Here is a 17,500-nt window from a genome sequence, read left to right as displayed (position 1 = left end):
TGAGTTTATTTAAGTAAAATAGACTCACCGGTGAATCGAAACTGCATTGCCATTTTCGATTTTATATCGCTTACATTTTGCTCTACGGCCTTCAATATCTTGAAATCAAAGGAACTGCATGGCAGAATTATTAGTGTAGCAGAATTGCTAATAAAATTCCGTACGGTGTCTAATTTCGACCGTTTTTGTTTCGAGTTCATTTTTTGATTGAGCCGCTTTACCTTTCATTCTTTCATGGTCGATGGAAATAAGTACCAGTTAAATCCTGGGTTATACTTTCTTCAAAAATTTGCGGTATTATACCGATGTTAGAATTTGAACTCAGAGCATAACGACGGACAGCTTGCGGCAAAACATTTCGTCTGGCGTGCTAACACTTCTACCAGCTCGCTGCCTTATTATATCATTTTTACCCCCGGAGAGTGCTACTGTGACCAAAACGATAGAGTAGCCACGTTAATGACTTGCAATATTTTACTACACCTTCAAGGCGACGAGTTGGCAGAATCGTTAGCATGCTGGGCAAAATGCTTAGCAATAATTCTTATGTTCTGAGTTCAAATTCCGTGGAGGTCGACTTTGCCTTTCGTCCTTTTGGGTCGATAAAATAAGTACTTGTTGATCACAGGGGTCGATGTAATCGACTTGCCCCTCCCTTGAAATTGCGGGCCTTGTTTCCAAATTTGAAACCAATATTTATTGTAATCTTTCACTCTGAAAGTGAGATTATTTTAATGTTTTATTCCTCCATGATCAATAAAATAAGCACCAGGGTAAATTCAATAATCTATAGTTGGTATATTTTGGCCTCAATTTCATGTAAGAAATAAATGTAATTCACAAAAGATGTAAATATTGGGAAATAACCTACAAGGCTGGGTCACGACTTTTATCTTGTAATCAGTAGTTGTAAACAATTTTTTCTCAATTAAATGTTTTAATAATGCTCACGAGAAAGGCATGCACTTCGTTACATCCAATTTTATTTCCCTAAATATACAAGGTGTTTCCATTTAGTTAAAGAAAAAAAAATCAACATTATTTATTCTACTTCTGAACTACAAAGTCGCCAAATTTAATTACCAAAACCAACAAACATAGAAAAATACAAGAAGTATCGTGTTTTATATATTTCTTTAGCTTGTAAGGAAGTTGTTATTTCAAAAGAACACCTATTTGATTGCTGTTTATCAAAACGTTTACATTTGGCGGAAATTTTAACATGATTACATACGCGAAACAATTCGTGTGGTGAATAATACTAGTTTGATGGACATATAAGATTGTGGGATAATCGATTGATGATGTGTACATTAGCAAAAGTCGGGGTGTGGCAGCTGACTTATTTATGCGGGTTTTAGCTTAGTGTGGTCGAAGGGTCGGCGGTTCGTATCAAGTGACTATTGTCGTTTTAATGCTTTTTCCAAATGCTTAACTATCACCTAGTACAATCGATCTTAACTATCACCTAGTACAATCGATCTGACCGTAAATACAGTTGATGAGGGGAAAATGAAGTTTAACGCTTTAAACTGTATGTGTGGTGTATAAATTCATCAATGGTTTGTCTCGTTCAGTTCTGAGTTCAAATCCTAGGAGAAAAATTCGAACGCGTGTTGAACTCTGTGTAATCTCGATCTTCTTTATACAACACTTTCGTAGACGTAGGAAAATATTCCTTTTTATTGTGTGGAACATGGGTGGCTGTTTTACAGGGCTTCATACATACATACACACACACACACACACACACACACACACACACACACACACACACACACACACACACACACACACACACACACACACACACACACACACACACATATATATAAACAGTTTTTAATCATTATAGATTTCCCATGGACGCATATTACAGTGTTATTAGCTCTTTAGCACGTGACCTCAGTGATTTATAAGTATGAGTTATTTTCATTCGATTCAGCTGTATATAGGGTTCGTAAGGAGAAACGATGTTTAACGCTTTACACTGCAAGTGTGCTTTATAAATTCACGAATATGGCGAGTAACTTTAGAAGTATACTTCTTCCACCATAGATGACACCAGGAAATATGACATACATGCAAACAATGAGTCGTATATTTATTCCTCTTTACTTATTTAACAGACTTGTATATTTGCTTTTCGCTGAATCTTTCGAGGTTTTTCTAAATCTAGAAAATAGTTATTTCTCATTGACTAAACAGCTAACATTCTATTTGGAAGACATTTCTACATGTGTTTATATTAGAAATCGTATTATTTATTCAGTCGTACTGTAGTGAAAGCTTAAGAGTTTCAAGATTATGAAAAAAAAAAAGGTGTTTGTGGACGTATTGTCTATCATAATACAAGGTCACAGACGTGAAGGCATTAATACATTAATTTAGAAGGGTAAATGCTATTTATCAGTGCTTTATGAGGAAAGGACGATTAAGATATTACTAGTTTATTACGAAACAGCTGTATTAAAAGTATTGCTATTTTATAAAACAGAGTTAAAATCCAAATTACAATGAACGTAAACAAACAAATGAAGTTTGCTTTAGAAGCACTGAGATGTCTTAGAATGTTAAAAAAGTGATTTTAAATTCTCAAACGCAGGATAATGCTAATAATATAGCCTGAACAGGATAAGCTACCCCTATTTTGCAGAAAAAAGTGTAACTCTATTATTAGAGTTAAAATGTTACTAATTTAAAGAGAAATAGTTGTGAATGTATAAACTACTTTAGAAATTAACAGTTTTGAAAGTATTATCCCTTTCAAGAAGTTGTGCACGTATTCCTACTTTATAAAGAAACGGTTATGGCGGTATTACAACCTTACAAAGAAACAATTATAAGGATATTAACAAACAATTGTGGAAATTATTACTACTTTATAAACATGTAGTTGTGAAATCATTACTGCTTTATAAAGAAACAGTTATAAAATAAAAAGAAACAGTTATGAATAAGACAGTGCTGAAGATATTGCTACTTAATAAATAAACAGATGAGAAGGTACTACTACTTCATAAATCGATATTTGTGAAGGTATTCTTGCTTAACAGAAAAAAAAAACCCCAAAAAAATTATAACAACGTATAGAACACTTATTACAGTGGAAAAGCGTTATCCGTGATATTTTGTCTCAGAAAAAGTTTGCAAAGAGACTTGAGTATTAAAAATACAAAACAAAGAATAACACAAGATTCGCTCAAAATGTCGTCGGTGGTTTGTCAGACTCAGTGTTACGATCAGGTCTGACGATCAACCGACGATATTCTGAACGAGCTTTATAGATTTTTAACACCTTCTGTGCCGAAATATTACAGCTAGTGCCGTTCCACGTTTGTATAGATACTGTCCATAATATATATATAAAGTTGATGTACTTTCAAGTGCGTATACTAAGACTATATATATATATATATATATATATATATATATATAGAGAGAGAGAGAGAGAGAGAGAGAGAGACAGAGAGAGAATATACACACCATGAATAAATATATATATACATCATTGATTTGATTCTCGCCGTTTTACGTGCTCAAAATGATTTTAAGTTCCTTATCTGTTATACTTCTTTCCGTCTCTCTCTCTCTCTCTCTCTCTCTATATATATATATATTTACACACAATCGCACGCATGCGCACACACACATATATATATGAATCATAATTTTCAGCTGGCACGTGTGTTTTTTATGATTTGTAGACATAACGCCTCAATATTAAAACCGAAGGAATAATGGGAAGTTGTGACATTCATTGTCTTGTCACATAACTTTATATCTCTGCACATTGTCTTCTACAACCCTCTGTCTCGCTTTTTCATCAAATGACAGATGTCATCTGCTGTTACTTATATAAGTAATTAACCACATAAAACAAGTATAAAACAGGTTACTAACAGCTGTGTTACAGTGTAAGAAAAAGTTTCTTTCTACCACCGCAGTTGTATTGACCGTAGAGTCATAGTAACCATTACACGCCAGTCAAGGAGCTTATATATATGTTCGTTCGACGTACTAGTAAATAATAACAAAAATCGACATAAAGTCAACGACTACAGTATGAAAAGAAGATTCCACTCATGTTGGACACTGTGTAGTTAACCCAGGTTAAACATAAAGGCGAGATAAACAAGGTCGGAGCACCTTAGACCATAAGTCTATTCGATGAGGGAAGACATGGGCTAAACATTAACAACAATAACAACAACAGCACCAGCTGCAGCAGCAGCAGCAGCAGAAACAGCAGCAGCAGAAACAGCAGCAGCAGAAACAGCAGCTGCAGAAACAGCAGCTGAATAGGGAATGTCAGTTTGGAATCATAAGTGTGTTTTTGAATGTAAGGAACACGGGGTATCACAGTTACAAGTAGAAATGACACTATATTAAATCTAGTAACCTTACCTTAGTGAATCCTTCCCTAGCTGACTAAGAACAGTGGTAATGGTTAGGATATGCTTCTCTGAGAGGAGGTTTATTGATACCGGAATGTTTCCAGTGTTGTCATCATCGCAATACTAAAGGTCATTGCGTAGTGCTTTTTTTTTGTTTTTTAAATCAGAAAATTAGGTAAGGATTTGAGTGAAAGGAACCCACTTGTTATCTATTTGGACTTTATTTATCTCTGGAAAAATGGAAGATAAAATCACCGTTGGTGAGACTTATACTGGCAACATAGATATTGATCAACTCGATGTTAGATGTATAAAAAAAAAAATAATAATACAATTGCCCAAAGTTACGCAAGGTAAGAGCGAACCTGGATCTACGCGGCTAACTTGCAAACGTCTTAAACTCTCAGGCATGCCTATACGTTTGATCGTATTTATTTGTCCATGTATGGAATACAGTAGTATACGTATACGCGAGCAACTTCATATGTAAATGTTCAACTACATTATTTAAGAATGCGTTTATATATATATATATATATATATATATATATATATATATATATATATATATGTGTGTGTATATATATATATATATATATATATATATATATATATATATATACATGTGTGTATGTGTGTGAGAGAGAGAGAGAGAGAGGTTATATCGAGCGTATAGGAAAATGCAAGAGTTAGTTTGTGACAGTTAACATATAACTTATTTTTAATGAGGCCTAGATGTTAAGGTTGAAGTAAGTATCACCTTGATTACGAAAACTGACGAAGCTGACAATCAATACCATTGCTGTAATTACGTGCTATCAGAAATAGCCTGATACTAGGATCAAATTAGACTACATCACTTACTACCCTTTACTTACATTTCTTTCATTATAGCTTTTATTTTATCTTATTTTATTATATTATTTTATATTATATATTATTTTATTTTATTTATTCATTTCGTTAACTAATTCTTACTAATTCTCAAGCTTTTCCATGTATGTGGAAAGGTTTCCGAATTACATAGATAAAGGGTGATTTTTTCTCGTTAGTGTCATACATAACGTAGCAGTTTGGCTATTTTTTCTTAATGAAATATTGTTTTATGGTAGTTTTGGGGGTTTGTTTTTCTTTTATTTTTTAAGTGATCATTCATCCTAGAAATATTGGTCTGCGAATCACTTGGAACCCCCCCCCCCCCAAAAAAAAAACATAGATTTCGTACATGTAAAATGTATGTAGCCAATCATAAGTAGCAGAAACAGTAAAAAAAAATATAAATAGAGAAAGAACTAAAAAAATGAACAGAAAAACTAAAAAAAGCAAAGTAAGTCATAAAATACAAAAACAAAACAAAATAATAATAATGATAAAGAATAAGAAATATATGTTTATAGTTTGTGACAGGTGGAGTTATTTTTCTTGTTAAAAATAAAAAAAATATATATAAATAAATTAAATAAAAATACAATTAATTAGTTTCAAGGAAACACCATCTAACAATTTGGATCTTTATAATGATTCTGAAAAATATATTTTTTTTTTTTTTTATTCATTTCGCGTTATGTTATTTGTTTGTTTGTTTATTTATTCGTATTTTTTTGTATTATTATTTTCGTTTTCTTTTTACTTAATTCGATTTCAAAGAGTTTTCAAAGACAGGAAAATGATCGACAAATAAGTAACGGTTAAGAATTAATTTCCTTTGGTGTATATGCGTGTGTGTGTGTATGAGTGTGTCAGTGTGTGAGAATGTAGTGTGTATGTGAGTATGTGTGCATGTGTGTGTGTGCATATGTGTGTGTGTGCATATGTGTGTGTTTGTTTTTAAATAACAAGGTGACATATTCTGGAATAAGGTTCATTAATCAACGCATGTAAACATTCTTTGATTAATTTGGCACAGAAACACAAACACACTTACACACACAAGTACACACGCACACACACATATAATGTTACACTTAACTTTACGCATACATATAGATACACACACACATTCACACACATACACACATATATAAACATAGATAGCTACATTTACACTTTGATACACAGAAACAAATGGATACATAATATGATAACGGAGTCCATGAGGCGCCGGTCTGCCAAGCTAAATTCAACGATTTATTCCCGTTACAGAGACTTCCTCTATATAAGACAGACTTTACGTGATAGCTAAAACCAGCAGGAAACAGCAACCAAATCTGTTTCACATCATATCCTCTCATGCTTTTTTTTTTTTTTTTAAAGAACGATTATATTGTATATTGTAGTTCTTGGTAGATTATCCTTTCTACTATAGGCACAAGGCCTGAAGCTTTGGGGGATAATCGATTAGCTCAACCCCAGTACATAACTGGCACTTAATTTATCGATCCCGAAAGGATGAAAGCAAAGTTGACCTCAGCGGAATTTGAACTCGGAACGTAGCGGCGGGTGAAATACCGCTAAGCATTTCGCCCGGCGTGCTAACGGTTCTGCCAGCTCAAATAAAGAGAGAGGGAACGAAAGAGGGAGATAGAATGAAAGAGAAGAATCGACCTCAATATAAGTAAGAACTGTCTCAAGCACAAGGGCTGGTTACCCGGTTTCCATGGCATATAAGTAACCAAGATCTCAACACTCTTCTTGAATGAGTCTCCGGTCCGTTGCAGGGTTACACATTTGAAGCTGAGTGGATTTGAACAATGCTAAATGAAGTGTTTGGATCAAGAAAACAACGCATCGCTTGGTTAGCGAATCGAAACCACGATCTTGTGATGATGAGTACAACATCCCAATGCCTACGCCACACTCTTTTCTCAGTACAAAACTGGTACTTTATTTATCAATCCAAAAATTAGATGAAAGCGAAAACTAACATCGGACGTATTTGAACTCGGGACTCCAGAACGAATACTGCAAATGATTCTATTGGACGCCTCTAACAACTCGGCCAATTCGCCGCCTGTATGGCAGACAGTATGATCGATCGATTTGTTTGTCCTGTAAACTGTTTTGGTATCAAAGGAGTTGAGTTATTTTGTTGTTTGTTGTTGCTTCGATGACATTTCCAGACTGCTATTGTTTCACGCGATTACTAGGTCACTCCTTTCCTCTCTCTCCGTCTCTTCGTCTCTCCTCTGCCTCCCCCCTCATTCACTCACTACTGATCAGTGATAGAGACGATTAAGCGATAAGAAGCTTTCTTTCTTTCTTTTTTTTTTCTTTTTGTAGACCAGCAAAATAATAAATAAATAGATAAATAAATTAATAATCGGCTGCTCTACCACTAATAACAATAGTAACATAATAAAGCCGAACAACAACTACAGCACCAACAATAATAACAACAACATTATCAATAGTAGTTTGGCGATATTCCAACTGACATGAAGTGTCAAATCGAAGAATCACTTCTCACCCTTTGTAACTATGGACATTTATTTATTCATTTATTTATATATTATTATTATTATTATTATTATTATTATTATTATTATTATTATTATTATTATTATTATCATCATCATCATCATCATCATTATTTTATTATGGAAGCCAACACAGAGATGGAGAAATAATCCAATACTGAAACAAGTTTCAAGATTGCAGACATTAGTCGTGTACTCTACTTTAAATTCAATCTTGGATCACTGATTCCTCGGGATAAGGTATACGTTTTTTTTTTGTTTGCTTTTTTTTTGTTTTTTGTTTGGCTATTGTAATTTTTGCTGTTGTCTTTTGCCATTGTTTTTGTTATTGCTTATCACCAGGTCAAATCATATTAAATATAGTCCTATGATCAAAGCGTTTCAGCTACGAATATTCCCTCTTATTTTCATGCAATATAACTCAGGTCTGTATTGTTCAATATGGCTGCCAATTTTTAAGATGATTAAGCGTGGTTTGAAAAGAAATTGTTCGCCATTTCTAGAAAAGCGAAACACTGTGTAGATGCTTTCTGAACAACCCAGTTGACTTGGAAGAAAAATGCGTTTAAAGAATACCCAAGAAGAATACACAGTATGTAGTTATTAGTGCTACGCTACAAGGAAGAACATACTACAGTACAAAACATCGAGCTCATTCTTATATTTCTTCCTTACGGCGTGAAACTAATAACTTCATATCGTTTCCTTACCTTTGTCTACGGCTTGGGATTTGTAAAAGGCGGCTAATAAAGTATCAGTATTACACTGTAAATCGATTGAATTACAATTATATATGATTGCACTTATATATATACTACATGTGTGGAGGCGCGTGGCTTAGTGGTTAGGGTGTCGGCATCATGATCGTAAGATTGTGGTTTCGATTCTTGAGCAAAACACTTCATTTCACGTTGCTCCAGTCCACTCAACTGGCAAAAATGAGTAGCGCTGCGATGGACTAGCGTCCCGTCCAGCTGGGGAACACATACGCCACAGAAACCGGGAAACCGGGCCCATGAGCCTGGCTAGGCTTTGAAAGGGCGCATTTATTATTATTATACTACTACATGTACCGCTACGAGCTGGCAGAATCGATAGTATATCAGACGAAATGCTTAGCGGCATTTCATCCGTCTTCATGTAGTTCAAATTTCGCCGAGATCGCTTGTGCTTTCGTCCATTTGGGGATACAATAAGTACTGTCTGAGCATTGGGGGCCGATGTAATCGACTAGCACCCACCTGCAAAATTTTAGGCTTTGTGCCTATAGTAGAAGGGGTTATTGTTATATTTGTATGGCCAATTAAACTTTGTCAGCAATAATGCACTTCGTTACGCGAGTTTATTAATAATGCATTGTCGTATTGGACATATATCTACTGAGATATTGCCTAACAACCAACGTACAAGTGTCCTAGATAGCTTTTCTGATTTTAACGAAACAAAAATAAAATATAAGCACGATACAACAACTACATAAATACTTTTTCTCTCACTCTTGCTTTCCACGCCCTTGTAAAAGGGTATTTTACTCGAAATATCAGGATCATTAAATATTTTCAAGTAATAATTCCATATCTTTGTTCTTATTTTTATTTATATTTAATCTTCCAACTACAATATTCTAGGATATATTACTTTATATTCTTGTGTGGCTGCCTGGACTACTTTTCGTCTCTGATATATATTGTGATAAATACAGCACATTCATAAAAGATTTTATCTCGGGCGAAAGCTACAGTAACTTGCATATAAATGGTGTGTATATACATTAAGTGTGGTACATAAATTGCTATTTTACTCCGTAATATGTATAATAGATTATAATCAATATGCTCACGCACGTACTTTTAAAATGATGTTAACAGTTTAGCACGTAACCTCAGTGATATATAATTATGAATTATTTTCTGCTAAGTTATATAAAGCTTATTTCAAGTTGTAGCTTTTCTTTTCCTAATAATACTTCAGGAAAAATTAAGTGAATAACAGTTTGAAGTGCCATTTTTTTTTCTCAGTAAGTGACATCATTCTAAAGTCAAAACGTATTTGCCTTTTGTAAACAAATATTGTATGACATGAATTTTTTTTATTATTATATGAAATTAATTAAAGTCGTTCATTACATTAATTATTCTATTAATCAATTAGTCATTTTTTTTAATACAATAATTTCTTTTTAGCTGAGTTATAATTTAATAGACCGAATCAATATTCATACATTCCTAATATAATCTTGGTGACCACAGATAGATGGAACAATATGAGAGTTCAACATCTTTTCTTCTATGAAGAATGAGCTCAGTTAATAGTTGATCATTATTACGCGTAGTCTGCCCCTTTTCCCTCCTACCTGAAAATACAGACATCATGAAGCTCCAGAGAATACCCGATCTCATGCCCTCAAGACTTGGTGGTATTATTTTGCATTTTAATAAAGCCTCTTTTACTCTTTTACTCTTTTACTTGTTTCAGTCATTTGACTGCGGCCATGCTGGAGCACCGCCTTTAGTCGAGCAAATCGACCCCAGGACTTATTCTTTGGAAGAAGCCTAGTACTTATTCTATCGGTATCTTTTGCCGAACCGCTAAGTTACGGGGACGTAAACACACCACCATCGGTTGTCAAGCGATGTTGGGGGGAGAAACACAGACACACAAACACGCACATACACACACATATATATATACATATATACGACGGGCTTCTTTCAGTTTCCGTCTACCAAATCCACTCACAAGGCTTTGGTCGGCCCGAGGCTATAGTAGAAGACACTTGCCCAAGGTGCCACGCAGTGGGACTGAACCCGGAACCATGTGGTTGGTAAGCAAGCTACTTACCACACAGCCACTCCTACGCCTGAACAAGAATCTTTATTGAAATCGAGTTCATATTTTCAAACTCTTTCCATTCCACCCAAATCAGTTGTTATTGATGTTGTTAGTATTGTTTTTGCCTAGCATCAGATCTATAGTAACCAAATGCGTTGCAGTCGTGGCTACTCCGTCTTATATGTCAAACATAGCACATCTAAAAGTGCATAATAATAATTTCAAAGCAGCTTCTGTTTCTCTATTTTCTTAAGATGGCAAGCTTTGATGTTTCGGAGATTTAGCTACTATTTTCAGCAAGCCGAATGAGATGATGTGGCTGGCTCACTCGCTCATTGATGACTAGATTTAAACGGACTTGATGCTGCATGATTATGCTCGCAGATGACAGAGCCTAAAGGAGTTGCAAATAAATAACCTTTATTACAATATCGCAAAATATATTTAGGATATCTTAATAAAACAAATATGTATTTAGAATATAAATAACTTAAGAATATCACAGAAAAATGATACATATTTTTATCTGTTGTCTTGTATTAGTCATTAGATTACGGCCTTGTGGGAGCAGTGCTTACCGACCTCAGTACTTTATTTTCTTTAAGCGTGGTATTTATTCTATCGTTCTTTTTTGCCGAAGAACTAACACTGGCTGTCTAGCAGTTGTGAGAGGCAAACACAAAGATACATAATATAGATAGATAAATAGATAGATAAACAGGCACATAGACAGTGGGGGGAGGGTAAACAGATAGATAGATATACGTACACGGGCTTCTACGCAGATTCCGTCTATCGAATTTACTTGAAAAGCATTGTTCAGCCCGAGACTGAAGTAGAAGACACTTACGTAAGGTACCGAGCAGTGGGATTGAACCCAAAACCACGTGGTTACAAAGCGAGCTTCTTAACCTCACAGCCATGCCTGCTTGGCAAAAAGATCCTTGATATTTATAAAATCTTGAGTTGACCAAGAACCGTAACGCTGAATATAAATTACATTACAATATTCCTATTAATGCATTTTAATTTTACAGGGTCAGAAAAAGAGAGAGAGGGGAGTGAAAGAAAGCGAGAGAGAGAGAAAAAAAGAGAGAAAGAGACGGACAGACAAACGGACAGTGAGTGCCTTGCGTTTCCTCCATATTAGTTACGCAAATAGAAGTAATATACTAAAGTCAAGCAAATCGATATTATCCTTCATCTTCGCAAATAGGGAACTAATACACCCGCGGAAGAGATCAATATCTGTAATTTTTCAGACTGTTTATTTTTGAGTTTGGTCAATCACCTTCACTCAGGTACCAGTCATTTGAGACAAACCGATGTTTTAATTGAATTCAAAATTCTATTTGAAATATAGGCAACCTTCGTTCGTTCGTTCGTTCGTTCGTTCGTTCGTTCGTTCGTTCATTCCTTCGTTCCTTCCTTCCACACACACACACACGCGAAATCACTGGAATCTTCTCAAAGACCCAACACAGTGGTAAATAAAAATGTAAGAAGAGGTTAGTCAAACTTGGCTCCGTGTTTGTTTCCCCAGTACCATCTTAACGTAACGGTTAAAGCCTTTAAAGGAGCAAACTCGCTTAATGGTCTAAACGTTATCTCAATTTGCGCCGCTTCAATAGACACGTGGATATTTACACGACATTTTACAGTCTTTTATTTATAATGTAATAGCATTTGACCCGCTTTTTCTCGTCCCTTAAACTTTTCAGAATTGAAGGTCACTAACATTTACAGTATGATAAACGTTGTCTTTCAGTTTAATACAAACGGGTTACTACAAGATTACGGTGAAGACGGGGAGATCCCTACATACCCATCAATTTTAGTTATATAAACGAGTTATGACAAAATTGGAGTCTCTTTCATGGCCATCAATTTTAGTTCTAACAAGACAAAATGGTATTCGTCTCCAGGAATTTGACAGACGGCGATTAAACGGAAATTGTTATGAAAGATAACATAATATATATTATGTCAGCTGTGTTTTAAAGTATGTATGTTTATTATGCTCTTGGATGGAAAAAGTACCCCGACTGCTTCGTGTTTGCAATTGTCCGAGAATATTGAAATTACAGAGCTGCAAATTTCAGACCGCCACATAAGCGAGCCCGCCTACACACACACATACATACTAATGCTTCTGGTTAATGCACGAACATCACACAACCCTGTTTCCAATTCATCCCTACATTAGGGCGTTCGTACTTTGTTAAAAAGGGAGCAGTATCTAATTATGCTCACTTCACCTGTATGAGTATGTATAAAAGTAGAAATACAATCAGCCGTCACTCGCGAGCGAGTACGGCTTGATGACATTTACTAATCGTAATTATGTATTAATAATCATTTTTGGGTGCTTATGTAGTTGCGAGCAGACATAGACACATTCTCAATCTCAGTACCCTTGACCCAAAAGAAACATTAAAGATGTGGCAACTGAAGGGAGACAGACAGGGCTACTTCTTTTTGTAAAGGCTGATGATACATATTCTATCGTTCTCTTATGTCGAATCGCTAAGCTATAGGAATGCTAACAAACAAGCATCGGATGTCAAGTGGTGGTGGTGGTGGTGGGGCAAACACAAACTAAAGAGGCACACACACCCGCATACATACACATTTACACACCAATATACGGAGTTATAGTAGAAGACACTTGCCCAAGGTGCCACGTAGTGGGACTGAACTTGGAACCATGTAATTAGGAAGCAAGCTTCTTATCACACAGCCACGCCTGCGTTATGTTTGCATTTTTATTAATTTTAATTGGCACAAAGTTACAAAGCGTATTGGATGGTCGAGTGTTTGGCGCATAGCGTTTATCAAAACCGACTCCACGATACTCTGGGCACTTGAGTCACTTGTAACTTTCTGTCGAACAAAAAACAATTCATATACGAGTGTATGTGTGTGTGTGTGTATGTGTGTGTGTGTGTGTGTGTGTGTGTGTGTGCGTGCTTGTGTGTGTGAATATATTGCATATAAATTATATATGCATTATATATAAATTATACCACGCACGCATACACACATATATACACACGCCAGCGTACATAGATTCATATACGTACATATATGTACACACACATACGTACAACGATTGCTCTGTTGATAAGAAATATATTTCTTTCAAACTGGAGTGACTCTTTGTATTAAATGTTTGTATAAGTAATCGCTTTGTATGCATACGTGTATGTATCTATACGTATGTATGTATTCGCGCGTTTGTCTGTATGTACGTATGCATATATAATTACGTGTATGTGTAAAAAATACGTGTGAAACGCCACTTGTGTGAATAGCCGGTAGTATACGAGTGTGAATAATGCGTATATACTTTTTATGTGAGAAAACGATTGTGTGAATATATGTTTAATATATAACTATGAATGGTCTTTTGTATGTCTAATCATTTGTGTGAGGAACTGCTTGTGTGCAATATGTGTTTGTATTGAATCGCCTTTTAATGTGTATAAATATCTATTATCGTATGAGTGTATGTGACTTTCTATCTGTATGCAATGGATAATGATTATTTTTTTTTGTCGTTGCTATTTTTTTGTTTTTTATATTTATTCTGTGTATTTTTTTTTTTTTTGTATTTTCTTGTGTCACTTTAAACACTACCATTTTCCATCGATATCATAATTCTCATAACTCTTTCTATTATTTTCTATTCCTGCTTTCTTTTCTTTTCTTTACGTTTTTTCTTTCTTTCTTCTTTTCTTTCTTTCTTTCTTTCTTTCTTTCTTTCTTTCTTTCTTTCTTTCTTTCTTTCTTTCTTTCTTTCTTTCTTTCTTTCTACAAATATGTTTCTTTTCTTTCTCGCACTATATTTCTGCCTCTTTCTTCCTCTCTCTGTCACTCCTTCGTCTGTCTGTCTCTGTGTGTATATGTCTCTCTCTGTGTGTATATGTCTCTCTCTGTGTGTATATGTCTCTCTCTCTCTCTCTCTCTCTCTCTCTCTCTCTCTCTCTCTATATATATATATATATATATATATATATACACACACACATATATGCATACATATATACTCATATATATACACATACACGGATACATTCATATGCGTATATATATATATATATATATATATATATATATATATATACGCATACATGTATGTATAATGTGAATCTTCCGTCATGTGTATTTGTGTATCGATTTGTTTTTACATTTACCCCGTTGTCTCCTTATTTCTCTCTGGTAGCTCTGTATAATGTATGAATACATGAATACGTTGTCTGTGTGTGTGTGTATATATATATATATATATATATATATATATATATATATATATATATATATATATATATAATATGTATAAACGTATATTTCTATATGTATGCATGAATATATGTACTTATGTATGTATGTATATATAGATGTGTGTGTGTATGTGTGTATATGTTTAATCGTATATTCCATTTTTTCCAACCCTGTTTCTTTATCCTCGGCAAACTTAATCTTACTCCCTCTGTCTCTGTCTTTCTCTCTGTCTCTGTCTGTCTCTCTGTTTCTCTATGTGTGTATCTCTCTCTCTCTCTCTCTCTCTCTCTCTCTCTCTCTCTCTCTCTCTCTCTCTCTCTCTTCCTCTTTCACTTTCTATATTACCCTTTCATTTCTTTATATATACTATTTATAATTCGATATTTTGTTTTAAATCTTTACTTGATATATTGTATACACCTCGCTTTATATGATTATAGAACTCGGAGTAAGCAACAGACAATACTTCTTCTTCTTCTTCTTCTTCTTCTTCTTCTTCTTCTTCTTCTTCTTCTTCTTCTTCTTCTTCTTCTTCTTCTTCTTCTTCTTCTTCTTCTTCTATTATTATTATTATTATTATCTTTATTATTAATCATAATTAGCTCTTCAATATGTATAGAATAGTTTTACGTCACGTTTATATATATATATATATGTGTGTGCGTGTGTGTGTGTCCTGCGTATGACTTGAAACGACAACTGGTACTGAGGCTCTGTTCCGGAATTTCCAGGCTTTCAGCGAATGTGGAACCTCCTAGCTACTCTTGTTCTCAAGACCACTCTAACCTGGAGTTGTAGCACCCGTCAGGGTATCAGCTATGGGTTGACTAACATATGTGATGACAACTCATGTGAACACGGGGACGCAGAAATATCCTTGGTAGGTGTCAGGGGGCGCAGTAAAACCACCGGGATTCAGGGAACCCAAGCAATTGTCAAAGCGTCCTTTTAGGAGAGAAAAAAACACTGATATAAAAGCATTTCGTTACTAGTCGTCTTTTTTTGGCTCGTCATTAGGCACAAATCACAGTGATCCAGAGAGTCGAATGTATGGGAACGTAAACAAACATGCACCGGTTGTCAAGTGGTGGTGAGGGAACAACCATACACACACACACATACACACACACGTATTATATCACAAATGCATACACACACATTTATACACCTAAATGCATACATACAACGATTGCTCGAGGCAATAGTAGAAGACACTTGCCCAAGGTGCTACGCAGTGAGACTGAACCTGGAACCATGTAATTAGGAAGCAAGCGGTTATCACTATAATCCAATGATATACAGGTGTTCTTTTTGGTGTGATCTCATTTATCATTCCATCTCCTGAACATCCTATGGTGGTGGATGAGTGGCGACATGGGAGGACCTAGCCAGTCGGAAGTGTGCCGTAAGTTGCAGCTCTGGTCTATATCACTCATGCTTCAAGTCATGCAGTTATACAATCTGACCAAATGGTCCTCTGAAAGGTCATGGGCGGAATGTCAGAGATGCTACTGACAGCGAGGAAGCACAAGGCGACGGCATCGAACTGTGAGAATGGAGCGATCACCATGTGTGTGTATGATATCTATCTATCTATCTATCTATCTATCTATCTATCTATCTATCTATCTATCTACACACACACACACACACACACACACACACACACACACACACACACACACACACACACACACACACACACACACACACACACACATATATATATAGTATAATGTATGTGTATATGTAAGATGGCGAGGCGGCAGAAACGTTAGCGCGGCGGGCGAAATGCTTAGTGGTATTTCGTCTGTCTTTACGTTCTGAGTTCAAATTCCGCCAAGGTCAACTTTGCCTTTCATCCTCTCGGGGGTTGACAAATTAAGTACCAGTTGCATACTGAGGTCGATCTAATCGACTGGCCCCCTCCCCCAAAATTTCGGGCCTTGTGCCTAGAGTAGAAAAGATTTATTTTTTCATTTGCCTTGCGTACAGACTTTATTGTGCTATGTGTTCTTCGCTTTTATAAATGAGGATAGGGTGTGAAGTGATAAATATGTGCATGGCTTCTGTTTCTAGCAAGCTGAGTGAGCCCATTGTGACTCCCTCACTGGTTAGTTGACTCTGTGTGTGTATGTCTATGTGTGTGTGTTTGTATGTGTCTCAGTGAATGTACGACTGAGTTTGTATGGTTACGTGGTGGTATGACTGCGTATACAACTACTATTCTTTGCCTATAAAAGGAGCCATTGGGGTATATGAGCTAGTGTGTGTATGTACATATGAGTGTTTGTGCTCGTGCGTGTATGCGTGTGTTCTGGTGTCATTATTGTGTATGGAACTGCCATAGTTTGCATATGCAAGCATCCATTGATGTATATGTCTGCTAGCGTCTGTGTGTGTACACATGTATGCGTCTAAGTATTTCTTTGTGTGTCTGCATATGCATATATGTGTGCGTGCTTGTTTGCTTGTGTGTTTAGGGATTGAAATACCTCAGCTTGATCCAGTGTAGCGTCTGTTACTAAAGGAAGAATATTTTGTTAATGTATTGGAAGAACAAATGTTGAC

At 35.4% G+C, this 17,500-nt stretch overlaps 1 protein-coding gene and 1 long non-coding RNA gene across 3 annotated transcripts in view; both read right to left on the bottom strand.

Annotated features, from left to right (window-relative positions):
• The window catches only part of LOC106869293 (uncharacterized), a 361,908-nt gene that overhangs the window by 116,641 nt on the left and 227,767 nt on the right, over nt 1-17,500 (bottom strand). The gene's annotated exons all lie outside the window — the stretch shown is intronic.
• LOC149132367 (uncharacterized) overlaps nt 14,379-17,500 on the bottom strand; it is a 3,369-nt gene continuing 247 nt past the window's right edge. Inside the window, exons 1-2 of the long non-coding RNA XR_016244642.1 lie at nt 16,611-17,500; nt 14,379-16,554 (exon numbers count right to left, since the gene is read on the bottom strand). The exon at nt 16,611-17,500 is cut by the window's right edge and continues 247 nt beyond it. This is a non-coding gene — a long non-coding RNA (uncharacterized LOC149132367). The remainder of the gene's footprint in view (nt 16,555-16,610) is intronic.

Source organism: Octopus bimaculoides, chromosome 16 (genome assembly GCF_046866305.1).
Source record: "Octopus bimaculoides isolate indiv1 chromosome 16, ASM4686630v1, whole genome shotgun sequence".
NCBI lineage: Eukaryota > Metazoa > Mollusca > Cephalopoda > Octopoda > Octopodidae > Octopus > Octopus bimaculoides.
The sequence above is the reverse complement of the archived record's forward strand: the minus strand, read 5'-3'. Positions and strand labels throughout refer to the sequence as shown.